We start from the raw sequence: 15,145 nt of genomic DNA, 5'->3' as shown, positions 1-15,145 counted from the left end.
TTATTAAGTACCTATTATTGGCCAAAAAAAAAAAATCTGGTGGTAAGTCTAAGGCTTCTGTGAAAATTTCTTTGATGAGTCCAGCCCTGGATGATTTCTCTCCAGCAGCCTAGTGCAATAAGCTTTAGCTTGTAATAAAATCTCTTGTACAGTTCTATGATTATTTCATGTGTATTTTTACTCTGAAACTTCCTATTGCCTGTGAAGCTCCCTTAGTGAAATCCTTCCAAGGCTTCCACTGGTGAAGGGATTCAGGCTGACCCACCTCCATCCCTGTCTCAGCTCTACTTCTGACTTTGCAAACTTCATTATCATGTTCCCATGCCAGTACTTTCCCCTCTCCCACCTCAGCTTCTCAGCTCCTCAGCTCCCTTTTATGTAGTTTATGCCCCCATTAGACTAGAAGCCATCTTTCTTTTTGCTTGTATCCTCAGAGCTTAGCATAATATCTACCACATAAATACCTGTTGACTAACTAGTATGTATTAGTCTCATCTCCCCAACTAAATTAGAAATTCTTTTATTCATTTATTTATTTGTTCATTCATTCATTCATTTATTCGTTTATTTTTTATTTTATTTTTTTGCTGAGGCAATTGGGGTTAAGTGACTTCCCCAGGGTCACACAGCTAGGAAATGTTAAGTGTCTGAGGCCAGATTTGAACTCAGGTCCTCCTGATTTCAGGGCTGGTGCTCTATCCACTGCACCACCTAGCTGCCCCTAAATTAGAAAAAGATTGGGACACGCTTTATATTTCTTTCTGCCCCCTAAACATTAGCACAGCATTGACGTTAGAGAGGGAATGCTAAAGAGAAGAAACCATACTGTACTGGTTGAGTAATAATTTGGTAAATGAAAAGATGAATAAATAAGTTTGCAGTTAACAAACTTAAATTTGTGTCCTAGTTCCATCAGTTACTATATATATGACCTTCATCAAGTCATAGGATCATAAGATTAAAGCCAGAAAGCCATTTGTTCTAACTTCCTTTGTACTGATGAGCAAACTGGGGCCCAAAGAGTTTAATTGGCTTCTGTTGATACAGAAAAATTAATTGGCTTCTCCAAGGTCACACAGCTACTGAATAAAAGACAAGATCCCAACCTAGATTCTATAATGGCCAATCCAAGCATTTTCACACTAGACCAAATTTTTTTCCGGTTAGTTTAGGCTTGTGATTTTACCAACATTCGGTATTTCAAGTGAGGAAACTCTTCTCTCTCTACTATACCAGGTTACATTTCCCAATAAAATTCTATTTTTGCCATCTGTAAAATATGACAGATTAAACTCATACTGGATATCTCCAGAGGCTATTAATAGACTAAAATAAGAGAATTTCTATATGGGATTTTTGGATTGATTAAAGGTTATCCGATATTCAGTAGGACTTGCCTCCCCTTGACTAAAAGCCCCAAGTTTCCAACGCAGGATTCTTGTTCCCAGCTTCTGGAAGGTGGTGATGTGCCACCGTATGCCAACAATCATGCAAATGAAAACTGGAAAATAAGGTTCCTGCCAAGAAGAAGGTTCTTCAAGGAATCAGAACTACTGAGAGCTCCGAACTGTGTCCTGGACGCCATCCAACCCCAAGCACAGCCAAAGCTCCCAAGGTCCTGAGAAGCAGGACTCTGGAGAACCCATCACAAAAGAAATCTGCTGTCTCTGCAACTTGTTCCAAGGAGCCTGAAGCGAGGCAAGGGCAGATCCGCCCCATTGCCTCCCAGTGACCAGCCTTGGCACCCAGACAGAATTGCATTTCTGCAGCTCCTTCCCTCTCCTGTGATTAACTACTGCTCCCCAAGAATGAATGGGTTTGGTCAATGTCAGGGAAAACTCTGCCAAGTAAAGGCTGCGAGAAACTTTTATTCTATCTTACTTACTTCCATCAATTTATGCAACTTCTGAAAACCAAGAGGAAATTTGGTTATCAGAGGGGTCCTAGGATCATTAGCGAGGCAGCCTTGGGCAAATCCATTTCATTTTCCCCAGAGAGAAGAATGGAAGAAAAAATCACAAGCTTTTGTCAGTCTCCTACTATGTGCTTGGTCTGTGCTAAGCCCTTTACAAATATAATTTCATTTCATCCTCAGAGTATAGGATAGTTGAGAAAGCGCTATATTTGGAGTCAGAGAAACTGAATTTGTATTCCTGTATAGGTGCCATGTGATGTTAGGCAAATTATTTAATCTCTCTGGATGTGTATGTATAAATATATATATATATGATATATATAATATATATAAACATATATTACATATAATATATATGATATATATAATATATATAAACATATATTTATATATAATATATATAATTTATTATATATAAGATATAATTTGTTATTATACATAATATATAACTATAACTTATATATGTATATATAATATGACATAATTTATTATTATATCTAATATATGTATATATAATATGTAATTCATTATTATATATGTATCTAATATATATTTATTATTATCCATTACATATGTATATAATATAATATACATAATGTATTATTTTTAACATAATATATATGATTTATTCTATATGTATATATAATTTATTATGTAATAAATTATATATGTATATGATATATTCATATATTATAGAGGTTTATGTATATGTATTGTGTATATATGTAAGTACACATATATATTGTGCAGATGTCTGTGAATTATGTATCTCCTTTTCTGGTAAATAGGGGCTTTGAACTAGTTAACCTCAAGTCTCTTCCAATTTGGCATCTACATTTATATGATCTCTCCTAGCCTTAGTTTCCTTATCTGTAAATAGTACATGTATTATACATTGTTGTTGCTGATACTTGTCCTTCCTTATTGAAGAGAACTTTGAAAAGTCTTTATAATAGAAGTATTATGTCTTTATAGGATGGGGAAGGGAAAATTGGGAAATGTTTTTATGCTTATGATGTCATCCCAATGGAGGACTCCCAGCATGGAAATGTCTTCAACTCATACAAACTAGCAACCCATCTACAATTTCTAGTTTTTTAAAGTTGAGTAGGAACTGAAAGGTTAAATGATTTGCCAATGTCAGAAAGTTTCCAGGTTTTCCTGTCCCCAAGGTCAAACCTCGATTCCCCATCTCATGCTGCTTCTTAATTGTATCCCTAAGACCAGATAAAATTGTGTGTCTGTGGATTTGTTATTGGGGAATTCTCTAAATAGCAAGGAGCAGGGCTACTTGGGGAAAGGATACTCATCAATAGGAGTTTATGACTATGTATTAAAAAGACCAGAGTGAAAGAAAAGAAAGGCATTAGCACACTAAGGAATATTGCCCTCTCTGGATAGCAGTTTCAACTTCCTAGGGTACATATTGGATTTTATAACTTTTTAAGTCTGCAGAGAGTGCCCAGACATTCAGCAGCATACTATGGCAATTTAGGATAGATGGGTAAAGCATTTCACAGGAGAGATAGAGGTAAAAATTAAGCAAGGGAAAGAAGTGACTTATTTGGAATGCAACTGACAAGATTTAGTATAAGAAACCTCCCCTGTTCAAGGACAGGAGACAAGGGGAAATGATCGAATCCTTTTACAACTGTGAAAAAAAATCTTTTTAGACAAAACTGCAGGATATTACCCAAGGACAAGTAGTTATTACAATAGTAGATGAAACCATTCACTTTACTGTGTCCTTGCATTGTTTGTTATATTTTATTCCTCCTTCAATAGGGTTTAGAGACTTTCTAATATTAAGCCACCATGTTTTTGAGAGATGAGTTCATCAACATTTTGCAGAATGATTTTGATTTCTATTCCCCTTCCTCAGTGTGGAAAGAAGAAAAGAGAGACCGAGACAGACAGACAGACAGAGAATGAGGGGAGAGAGAAGGCAGGAAGAGGGGGAAAAGGGGGAGGGAGAGAGAAGGAGAGAGACTTGTAAACTTTATAAAGCATTTTATGAGCCTTTAAATGCTATGGGAATATCAACTATTATTATTACTATAATCGTAATTATATGATAATCTCTCCATTTAAGTTCTTTTCTAATTCCTCATTATAGTCTTGAAGGCCTTGTCAGTGGAAGCTAAGCTCTGGCAGGTCCTCCCATGCTGGGATACCTCCAAGTACAAGCCTCTTTATGGACCAGGAGTCTATTGTTCAAATTCCAGCCTCACTCATTGCCAAGAGATTGGCCACCAGATGACACATTCTTTGGGCCACAACAATTCATGGAGACAAGGGTATGGAGGACTTGTGATCTGTGACAGTAGAGAGATTGCCTACATTGGAGAAATCCTAAACCCCTGAAGCATTAAATATTGCACTATGTGATGGATAGTCAGCCTGGAGAAATGTATGACATCCTCTTGGTCACCACATTCTCTCTGCCTAGAGAAAAATCAATCCATCAACACAAATTTATTGAGTGCTGGAAAAACTCACTTTCTATAGTACTTTGCTGTTTCAAAAGCACTTTCACATACATGGTTTTGTTTAATCCTTAAGAACAAGAATAGCTAGTGTTTATTTACAAAGCACTTTACAAATATTATCTCATTTGGTCCTAACAAAACCTCTGGAAGGTAAGTGCTATTAATTATGTAATGTGATTGGGGGTCCCCTCACCTTGGGTTTTTGTTCTAATGGGTCAGTAGTCCTGGGTCTTCTGGCTTTGGAATCTGCCTTAGAAAATTGAGCAAACCCAATCTATCTGATTCTGACCACTCCTTAGCCAGATAGTTTCTGATCTCAGGAAACTCCCACAGATGAAACTCCTGAGACAATAGTAAATAAGACCATTGCAATTCATTGCTGACTGGTAATTTTATCAGTAATAATCTGATCAAGTGAGAACCACTCCTTCCAGAGACCATTTCTTCTTACCTTGAGCCATAGAATTATCATATCTATGGTAGAATCTGGATAAAATGACCCTCCTTGGTTTTGTTTCTTTACTGGATTCCCTTAGAATTTTGCCCCTTGATTGAGATGGGTTCAAGCCTGCAAATTCTTTGGAGACACTTTGTGACACCAGTCTGGGGATCTTTTGGGGTCCCCCTTCTGAACTTCAATATCACTATCCCCATTTTAAAGATGAGGAAACTAAGGCAGACAGCCATTAAGTAACTTGTCTAGGGATGAGTCCATCAAAATTTTGCAAAATGATTTTAATTTTGGTCTCATAGGTAGTATCTAAGGTCAGATTTTAACTCAGGTCTTCCTGACAGAAAGTCCAGTGCTCTACCCATCATGCTATCAACATACATTATTACTATCATCATCCTGTGTGGTAAGCAGTAGATTTTATCACCATTTTATCAAAGACAGCTGAAGCTTGGAGAGTAAATAATCTGCTCAAGGTCTGAAAGCTACCTCATCTCTGCCAATAACTAGGTATGTGACTCTGGGCCCATTTCCTCATCTATAAAAAAGCAGGGTTGAACAACATGATCTCTAAGGTCTCTTTCAACTTTCTCAAGATCACAGAAAGAGTATTTGGATAAACTGATGCTTTTACTTAGGCTAAATGATGTGGGACTGAAATCAAGTTTTCTTGACTCCCAGATTTGTGGTCTTCCTACTGAATTATATCGCATGTGCCTTAAAAGAATGTACCATGTGGGATTTAAGATCATATGAGATATGTGGCCTCCCCTCAAAAAATTAAAGCTGGGTAAGTGGAAAGAATGCTAGATTTAGAATTAAGAGAGCTGTGTTCAAACACCAGGTCTAACTTTTTATGACTTTCCCCACTCTGGGTCAAACTTCCACCTCTGTAAAACTAAGACATTTGGCCAGAAAATCTTACACTCCTATAATCTTGAATGTTTGAAGATTTTGGGGAGTGACAAAACCTATGACTTCATTGACATAGGGAATTCTTGATGAGAAAAAGGAAACAGATTCAGGAAGTTAAGTAGAATGCCAATGGCCTTGCAAATCAATAACAAAATTAAAACTCAGCACTCAAAAATAATACAATAGTAGTAGTATTTTTATAGCACTTTACAATTTGCAAAGTTCTTCACGTGTCAATCAATAAATTTATTTATGAAGTGCCTACTATGTTCACCAAATTGAGAACTGAATGGAAACTGACTGAAAAATGACAGAACATAGTTATGTTCCAGATGCTGTGCAAAATTCTAGGGATAAAAAGAAAGGCAAAAGATAGTCCTTGCCCTTAAAGAACTCACATTCTAATGAAGAAGACAATTCACAAATACCAAACAAGTTGTTACAGCTTGCTATACAAACAAGCTGTATACAGGATGAACAGGAAATAATCAACAGGCATTAGAATTGAGGGATCTGAAAAGGCTTCCTAAAGAAGATGGGACTTGGGGCAAAGATAGGAATAATAAGAGGGAGAAGATTCTCAGATCCATCCTTTGAGGGAGGTGCTACTATTGTCCTCTATTTTGTAGACAAAAATACTTAGGCTACTTGCTAATTGTTGTATATCTAGTAAGCATCAGAGACAGGATTTAAACTTGGGAATAATCAGATTTACGTCTAGTACTCTTTTCCCTATACTATTCTGCTTAGATGCACCCTCTCCAATGGACACAATGCTCTGAGAGCTCAGCAAATTGGGATAGCTGGGATGCCCAGTGTAAGCTGACCTCAAAGCTGAGCATGCAAGGGATACAAATAGAATTCCAACACTCAAAGAGCAGATAGTTGGTAAATATGGGTTTTGTTAGAGAAGCTTTTGCTTCACTGACCAGACAGCTGACATTTGATGGAAAAGCAACAGATCGCAGACCAACCCAGGCACTGGTTTCTTAAAGGCCAGACCATGTACTCCCCTGCCAAGATTTTTCAGAAAAACAGACTGTGGGAAGCTTTTTAGTTTCAATTAGGGGAGTTTTCCAGGCAAGACAGCTTGTTGGTTTCTAATAAACTCGATGGAAATAGGCCCCCGGAGCCTCAGTCTATGTCGGGTCCCTTTAAGCCTCCAAAGAACGCCTGCCTGACAATTGGCAGCATGAAGAAGTTGTATGTTACTTACTAAATAATGATAGCTCACATTTTCAGAGCGCCTTGAAGTTTATAAATCTCAGCCCAAAGAGACGAGAAAATCGGGATTCATTACAATAAAATGACTTGTCCAAAGTTACACAGTCTGATTCTAGGCCCAGTGTTCTCTCCGTACCACTAACCTGTCTCTAATTTAATTCACATTTGTACACTTGCAGAAACAGCCTTATGCTAATGGATCCCAGGAATAAATTGAGGCATATAAAGTTATCATTATTCTGCTGTTATCTGATTTAAATGCATATGTGATATGTGTGTATATATGTATATATATATACAGTCAGCTGATCCTAAGGACTAGCATCCTAGCATTAGAAATGTGGTCCCTAGAAGTAAAACATGATGTTTTTTCTATAGTGATACCACTAAAAAAAAAAAAATAGCACATTAAGTACCATTCCTCTTCTGTTCTCCATGGGCACAGGGTTCCTCAAACTACAGCCACGGGCCAGATGCAGCAGCTGAGGATGATTATCCCCCTCACCCAGGATTATGAAGTTTCTTTATTTAAAGGCCCACAAAACAAAGTTTTTGTTTTTACTATAGTCCAGTCCTCCAACAGTCTGAGGGACAGTGAACTGGCCCCCCTGGAGCAGAATGGGTAAGATTAGGAGTCAAGAAATCTTATTCCTAGAGTTCATCTGATTGCCATCAAATCAACAAATAATTTTGAGCAAATCATTTCTGGCTTCTGAACCTTCTATAGAAGAGGGAGGGAAGTCACTGATTAAAAAATATTAAATTATTTCTATCTCCCTTCTAGGTCCAACTCTTTATAAAGTCCCTTCTTATTCTAATCATCTATGGTTCTATTATTTAGTCAACAGTCATTTATTAAGCACTTATTATATACCAGGCCCTGAGCTAAATGCTTATAAAATCCCTTCTTATTCTAACCCTTTTTGGTTCTATGATTAAGTCAACAGTCATTTATTAAGCACTTATTATATACTAGGTCCTGGGCTAAGTGCTGGAGATATAAACATAAAATCAGTCTTTACTTTCACACATAAGAGAGGTAAAAGGGAGAAACAGGAGAGCAGAGTAGCAAAATCCAAAGACTGAAGCATGTTGGTCTGGACTCTTTCTCAAAATGGAAGTCCTGAAGAAAAACTCACCAATGAAAGAAGGGGGCTCCAGAAACAAATAGAACAGGTAGCTGGAGCACATTGGCAAAATCCAGAGACAAAAGAATGGCTGGTGGGGCTCTTCTCAACTGGATGTTCCTGGAGGGTAAATGAATATACAGAATAAAAAGGACTTGTCTAGATGAAAGTTCACAAGACAAACAGACCATAAACTTTATGGGAGCCAAAAGCTGTGTGACACAGAAGCTGAGAAAGCTATGTAGATCTTAGAGTCCAAGGTTAGAAGGAGAGTAGTGATGGTCACCAAAGGCTTTGTCTATTCAGAATACAGTAGAGTGTTGTGTTCAGTTCTGGGTGCCAAATTTAGAGAAGTAGCTCAATAAGCTTTATAATTTATTATGGCCAAAAGAGACTAATCAGCTAAGTGGCACAGTGGATAACGTACCAGCCCTGAAGTCAGGAGGGCCTGAGTTCAAATTTGGTCTCAGACACTATCTGTGTGATCCTGGGCAAATCACTTAACCCCAATTGCCTCAGCAAAAAAATAAAAATAAAAAAAGAACTGTGGGTATTTAGCCAAGAGAAGTCTTAAGGAGAGTCTGATGATATTTAAAGGACAGTCCTATGGGAAAGTTTGCTTAGCCTGGGCCCAGAAGAAAAAGTCAGAAGCAAGGGATACAAGTAGAGAGGCAGATTTCAGCTTAATAGCAGAAAATGCTTCTCAATTATCAGAACTGCCAGAAATGGACTTGGGCTGCCTTGGGAGGAACAGAGAAAGGGAATTCTTCAAAGTTGAAGCCATGTATTGGGATGTTGCAAGGAAGGATTGTCTACTTGGGGCTGAAGTAGGACTAAATGATATCTGAAGTCCCTTACACTCTGAGAATCTGTTATTTTAAGAATAAAGGAACGTATTTCCCTTAACCCAACAATTCCATTGCTGGAAACATACCCTGAAAGCATTATTTAAAACAAAACAAGAACCATCCCCCAGAAAAGAGTTAAATGTTCAAAGATTCTCAACTATAACATTATTTGTAATTGGGGGAAAAAATCCGTAGCACCTAAATGTCCAACAATCAGTGAATAGTGGAATAAATTGTGGTCCATTAGTGTAATGGGGTACTATAAGGCAATTAAGATCAAGTATGAGTAATAAAGAAGAAATATGGATAGATTTTTATGAAATGGTACAAAGAATGGAAAACAGACCTAGCAGAAGAGAGTGTACAGTAGTTATAATTATACAAGAGGAAAAAAATTGATCTGAAATTTAACCTCCTATCCAGCAAATGACAACGGTCAAAATCTGAGCTAGTCCAAGCTGAAAATGCTCTGGAAGGAATTCATATTAACCAAGCACTTCCCAGCATGCCCATCCTCTTAGTTTCCCAATTCCTCTTCAGGAGCTAAATTACCCCATTAGAATGGATTCCCTGAAAGCAAGGGATATTTTGGTTCCTTAATCCCCAGGACTTAGCACAGTTCCTGGAACCTACTAAACATTTAATAAATACTTTATTCATCAAGCTTGTCTCTTCAGAGACGTGGGAAAATATGGATTTAGAATGTTACATGCACTCTTAAGTGTGGTTGATGCTTCAGTTTACTCCCCTTAAGTGTTTTTCTTTGTTAGGAGCTAGATGTTACAGGGTCATGTTGGGAAGTTGCCACATTGGTTTATTTAAAGCAACAATATTTTTAAAATACAATAAATAATACTAGCTGGTATACATCCCAAGGGGGTAAATACACATGCACATATATGTATATACACATATATACATGTATATATGTAAATTATATATGTATAAACAGATGTGTGTTATATTATACATACCTACAAATACATGCATAGAAAATGCCAATCAATATTAGCATTTTTGTGGTAGCAAAGAACATGAAACAAAGGAGATGATTATCAAGTGGAGAATGGCTAAACATATCTGATCCATCACTCCTGCACATCTGATCACAGGAGTACAATCCAGTGATTTCTGGAGCTGTACCTATAGGAGACTCATCTCAAATAATAATAATTGTTACATCCATGCATGGATATGAATATAAAGAATTCAGAGGAATTTAGGAAGACTTACATGAACATAAGGGTGGTGTAAGAAGAACCAAGAAAACAAAGTATACAATATAATAATGAGCAATGTTTATGTAACACTTTAAGGTTACAAAGTGCTTTGAATAAATTACCTCTTCTGAACCTCATAATTGAAGAAGTAGATGCTATTCTTACCCCCATTTGTTACAAATGAAAAAACTGAAGCAAAGAGAAGTTCAGAACTTACTCAGAATCACATAGCTATGAGGATTTGAAACAGAATTGGAAGTCAGGACTTCTCTATCCCATTGGACCACATAGCTTCCTCAATGTAAATGGAAAGAAAAGCAGCAACAAAGGGAAGCTGAATACTGTGTAATTATAAGAAACCTGGTGTTGGAGCAGAATTGAGAAAATGCATTTCCTTCTCTTTTTTGGACAGATGGGGAAACCATGGATTTAGAATATTGAATACACTCTCAGATTTGGTTGAAATAGTGGTTGACTTTTGGTTTTTTCTTCCTTTATTTTTATTCTTTGTTACCAGGAGGGCTTCCAAAATAAAGAAATAAGAAAGATAAATTTGGAAATGAAGATTCTGTATCTTCAGGAGATATTAATAATTTTCCTTTTAAATGGCATGAATGGAAATGGGTAGACAAAAAAAGCCTGTTGAAAACTGATAGAGAATGAAATAGATATTTTATGCAGTGACATTCATTTGTCTACATGCAAATGGTTGTCAAATCAATCTGTTTATATTCAAATTTGTTTCATATTTTAATTATTATTTTTACTTTTATTAAGTAAAGTATTTTTGAATGGTATTTATTAGATATTAAAGTATTTTAAACTAATAATTTTAATAAAAATTATTGGAAAAAAATTTAATGAAACAGCATATGCTAGCTCAAACACTGTACCTGAGTCTAAATATGGCAGCATCTATAATGCAGTCATGATTTTTTTTATAATTTTTTACCTTTGTGGGGATAATTTCCTGATCCTCCTAGCTTTATAATTCCTATTCTCCTAACTGCAGGTGTGCTGTGTAAGTTCTCCAGGGACTTCTGAAGTTGTACCCACAGAAGCTTCAGCTCAAATAATAATAATTGCTACACCCATGTGCTTACAACATAATTTACTTTCCAAAAAAACTAAGGAAAAAACCCCCTTTGACAGGACTCACAAAGGGATTTTTTTTTCCTTAGTGTAAAATCTACCCATCCATCAAGCCTCGCACTGCTCTGTTCTGTACCTATACTATACCTTGTATGGTTTGCTCTTTCCTGATAGCTCCACCAATAATCACCCTATGCATTCTGGGAGGGGAAGATATCCTGAAGTTTTCCCCAGTCCCCTACTAAGAAATATTCTTTCCCTCCTCTGAATTAATGGGGCACTGACTGTCTCTTTGGCACAACGTACATTTGACACTGCATTGTAGTTATATGGTGCAGTAGAGAAAATCCTATATACAAAGTCAGTAGATCTGAGATTGCACCCCAGCTCCATAATTTACTAATTGTATAACTTGGGGTCAGACATTTAATTTGTCTGAACCTGTTTCTTCCTTATAAAAAAGAATACAAAACTTCACCAACATCATAGGGAAGTTCTGACTACTGAAGGAAATGGGGAAGCAAAGTTATTTTTAAAGCAGATGTCAGAGAATTGTGTTGCCGTCATTATATGGTAGACATTCATGGTCCTATTTTGGGGTGCAAAAAACAAATAAGAGGAAAAGAACAAACAAGACCCAATTTGAGAAATTGTATTTCACTCCAAGCTTTGTCCAGATATCAAATGTTAGCCTTCTAATACCAATACTCATCTAATACCAACAATCCTGAGTTCAGATCCAGTTTCAGACATTCACTAGCTAATTGACTCTGGGCTGCCTCAGTTTCCTTATCTGTAAAATGAGGATAATAATATCTATCTCCTAGGATTGCTCTGAGGACCATATAAGATCATATTTGAAAATCATTTTGCAAACTTTAAAGTTCTACATGAATACTAGCTATTATTGTTGTCCTTACAGGAATTAAAATAAAGAGAACAAAATAGCTGGATAATGATAATAACCATGCTCAGCCATGAAGAGATGAGAAAACTCACCTCTATTCTTTGCAGGGTACAAGACCATAGTTGGATGTGGGTCATTGTATAAGCTGTTAGACTCAGTTAATGTGATGGGTGAGTCTCTGAACCATTCCCCATCCCTTCTCTTTTTTGGTTCTTTGCTATAAAAAAATGGCTTGCTGGATGGAGAGGAGGCAGAGATATATTCAGAAATGAGGTTGCTACAGAAACAAAAGATGTCAATACATTTTTAAAGATCTCCCAGGGTATGTACAGAAAAAAAGGTGACTAACTGGGTAATGCAAGCAATGTATAAGGGGGTAGAGGCTGGCGAGGCAGAGGAAGATGCACAAAATATTAAAAGACCAACAGCAGAGATCAAAAAACTACAGCCTGACGGTCAAATCTGACCTATTGCCTCCTTTTGAACAGCTCCCAGTCTTCTTATATAAAAACTATTCTTAGTTTCTGGACCATAGAGGAAGAGGCAATTTGGCCATATTGAATAGTTTACTGACCTCTGACCTAGAGAAAAACCTTCATTGTGTTGAATGGCTCCACTGTGGGTAATGTATAGGAAGTCATGCACAGGATGAGAAGGCATAAATAGGTTGCCATCTGTATAGTGGAGGACTGATTGACAGGATCAAGGATTGATGAAAGTATTGAAGAACAGTAGGCTTTCAGTAAATATTTGCTTATTTGATTTGCACAGGGAAGATAGCAAAATATTAACCAAGGAAAGAGACAAAAACCCTCTTAAGTCCTGTTTTGAGTAGGTGGGGAGCATGTTGTAACAGAAAAAGAACTGAACTTTAAATCAGAAAACCTGTATTCCAGACATGGGTCTCACACTTATTAACTTTTCCTACTGAGGACAACTTGTTTTCTTTCTGTCTTAGTTTTCTCACCTGTGAAATGGAGATATTGATAAGTAGCTTTGTGTCTTTTCTAAATAATGATTTTCAATTTTTGTCCCATCTGTCTGCTACACTGGCCTTCTTCTCCCATTGACAAGTTACTCCAAGGGCCTCCATTTTGGAGCCAACTTTCATTTCTACTGTCTCTACTTCCGATTTTCTTTTTTTGTTTTTATTTTTCCTTTTGTCTTGATTTTTTTTTTTTTTGCTTTTTATTTTCAATATATATGCATAGTTCTCAATATTCACCTTTGCAAAACTTTGTGTTCCAATTTTTCCTTCCCTTCTCCCCAACCCCTCCCTTACTTAGACAGCAAGTAATGCAATATATGTTAAACATATACAATTCTTCCATAGATATTTCCACAATTACCGTGCTGCCAAGAAAAATCAGCAAGAAAGAAAAAATGAGAAAGAAAACAAAATCAAGCAAACAACAACAAAAAAAGTGAAAATGCTATTTTGTGATCCACATTTAGTCCCAACAGTACTATTTCTGGATGCAGATGGCTCTCTCCATCATGAGACCATTGGAACTGGCCTATATCACTTAGCTTAAAGAGCCAAGTCCATCAGAGTTGATCATCATATAATCTTGTTGCTGTATACAATGTTTTCTTGGTTCTACTCACTTTATTTGGCATTAGTTCATATAATCTCTCCAGGCCTCTCTGAAATAATTGTTGTTTCTTATAGAACAATAATATTCCATAACATTCATATACCACAACTTATTCAGTCATTCACCAACTGAGGGGCATCCTTTCAGTTTTCTCTATGTCTGATTTTCTAGACTTCAAATATTATATCTCAATTAAAGTCTCATCCTTGAACTTCTCTCACCACTTCAGGCCTCCTCTTCAGGCAACAACCAAGAACATCTGTCTCCCATACTAGTTCCCATTCCCATTGATGAGTTCCTCTTTGAGGCTCCATTTTAAGGAAGGCCCAGTTGGGCCTACCTTCATTTTCTTCTAGACTATTTCTGATTTCATGAATTTGAACACCATGCCTCCAGGCAGGTACTTTATCCATCCCCAAAGACTTTTCAAACACACACACACACACACACACACACACACACACACACACACTCACTCACTCACTCCTATTTTGTATGTTTTTCCCTTTTTAGAATGGGAATTTCATTGAGATCCTGAAATGTATTTTGCTCACACATAGTTTGCATAGTATATGTTTAACAAATACTTTTTGCCTTGCCTTGTTTGTGAGGTGGGAGGAAGAAAGCACTTCATATACTGTAAGTCACTATTTATTTACTCATTTATTCATTATACTATAGTAGGCTTTGGGGATACATAGATGAAAAATGACACAGTCCTTAGTCTAAAGAAGATTGCCTTTTACAAGAAAAGAAATATCTACTGGTACAATACAAAATAGAATTAATAGAAGTAAAAGAAAAAAAAAAACCAAGGGCTTGAGTAAATTTCACTTGAAGGGGATGAGTGGTAGCAGCAATCAGGAAGACTTCATGAAGGAGGTATCACCTAATCTGGGCCTTGAAGAAAAAGAAGGATTTTAATAAGCAGAGATGAGGAGTATAAATCACAGATACAGGGGGGGACAGAACAATATTAAGGAAAGGCTAGTAATAGTAAATAATTGTAATAGTAAGCCAAGCTATGGAGCAGAATTAAATGAAAGAATCAGCAGGGATGGCAAAGACATTTGCGTATGTGGGGTATGTGTGTTTGTGAGTCCATGTATGTATGATTATGTCTAATATATGTAAACATATATAGCTTTTTAACTATAGCTTGCTTGGGGTGGGAGGGATGAAAGGGAGATATGAATGTATCTATATGTGTATGTGTGTATGTATATATAAATATAAATATGTTTTATATTTATAGAACATAAATATACATATAAATATATATAAAATAAATATATTTTATATTTATAGAACAAAATATATATATATAAATATATATATAAAATAAATATATATTTTATA

Source organism: Antechinus flavipes, chromosome 6 (genome assembly GCF_016432865.1).
Source record: "Antechinus flavipes isolate AdamAnt ecotype Samford, QLD, Australia chromosome 6, AdamAnt_v2, whole genome shotgun sequence".
Taxonomy (NCBI): domain Eukaryota; kingdom Metazoa; phylum Chordata; class Mammalia; order Dasyuromorphia; family Dasyuridae; genus Antechinus; species Antechinus flavipes.
Note: the sequence above shows the minus strand (reverse complement) of the source record.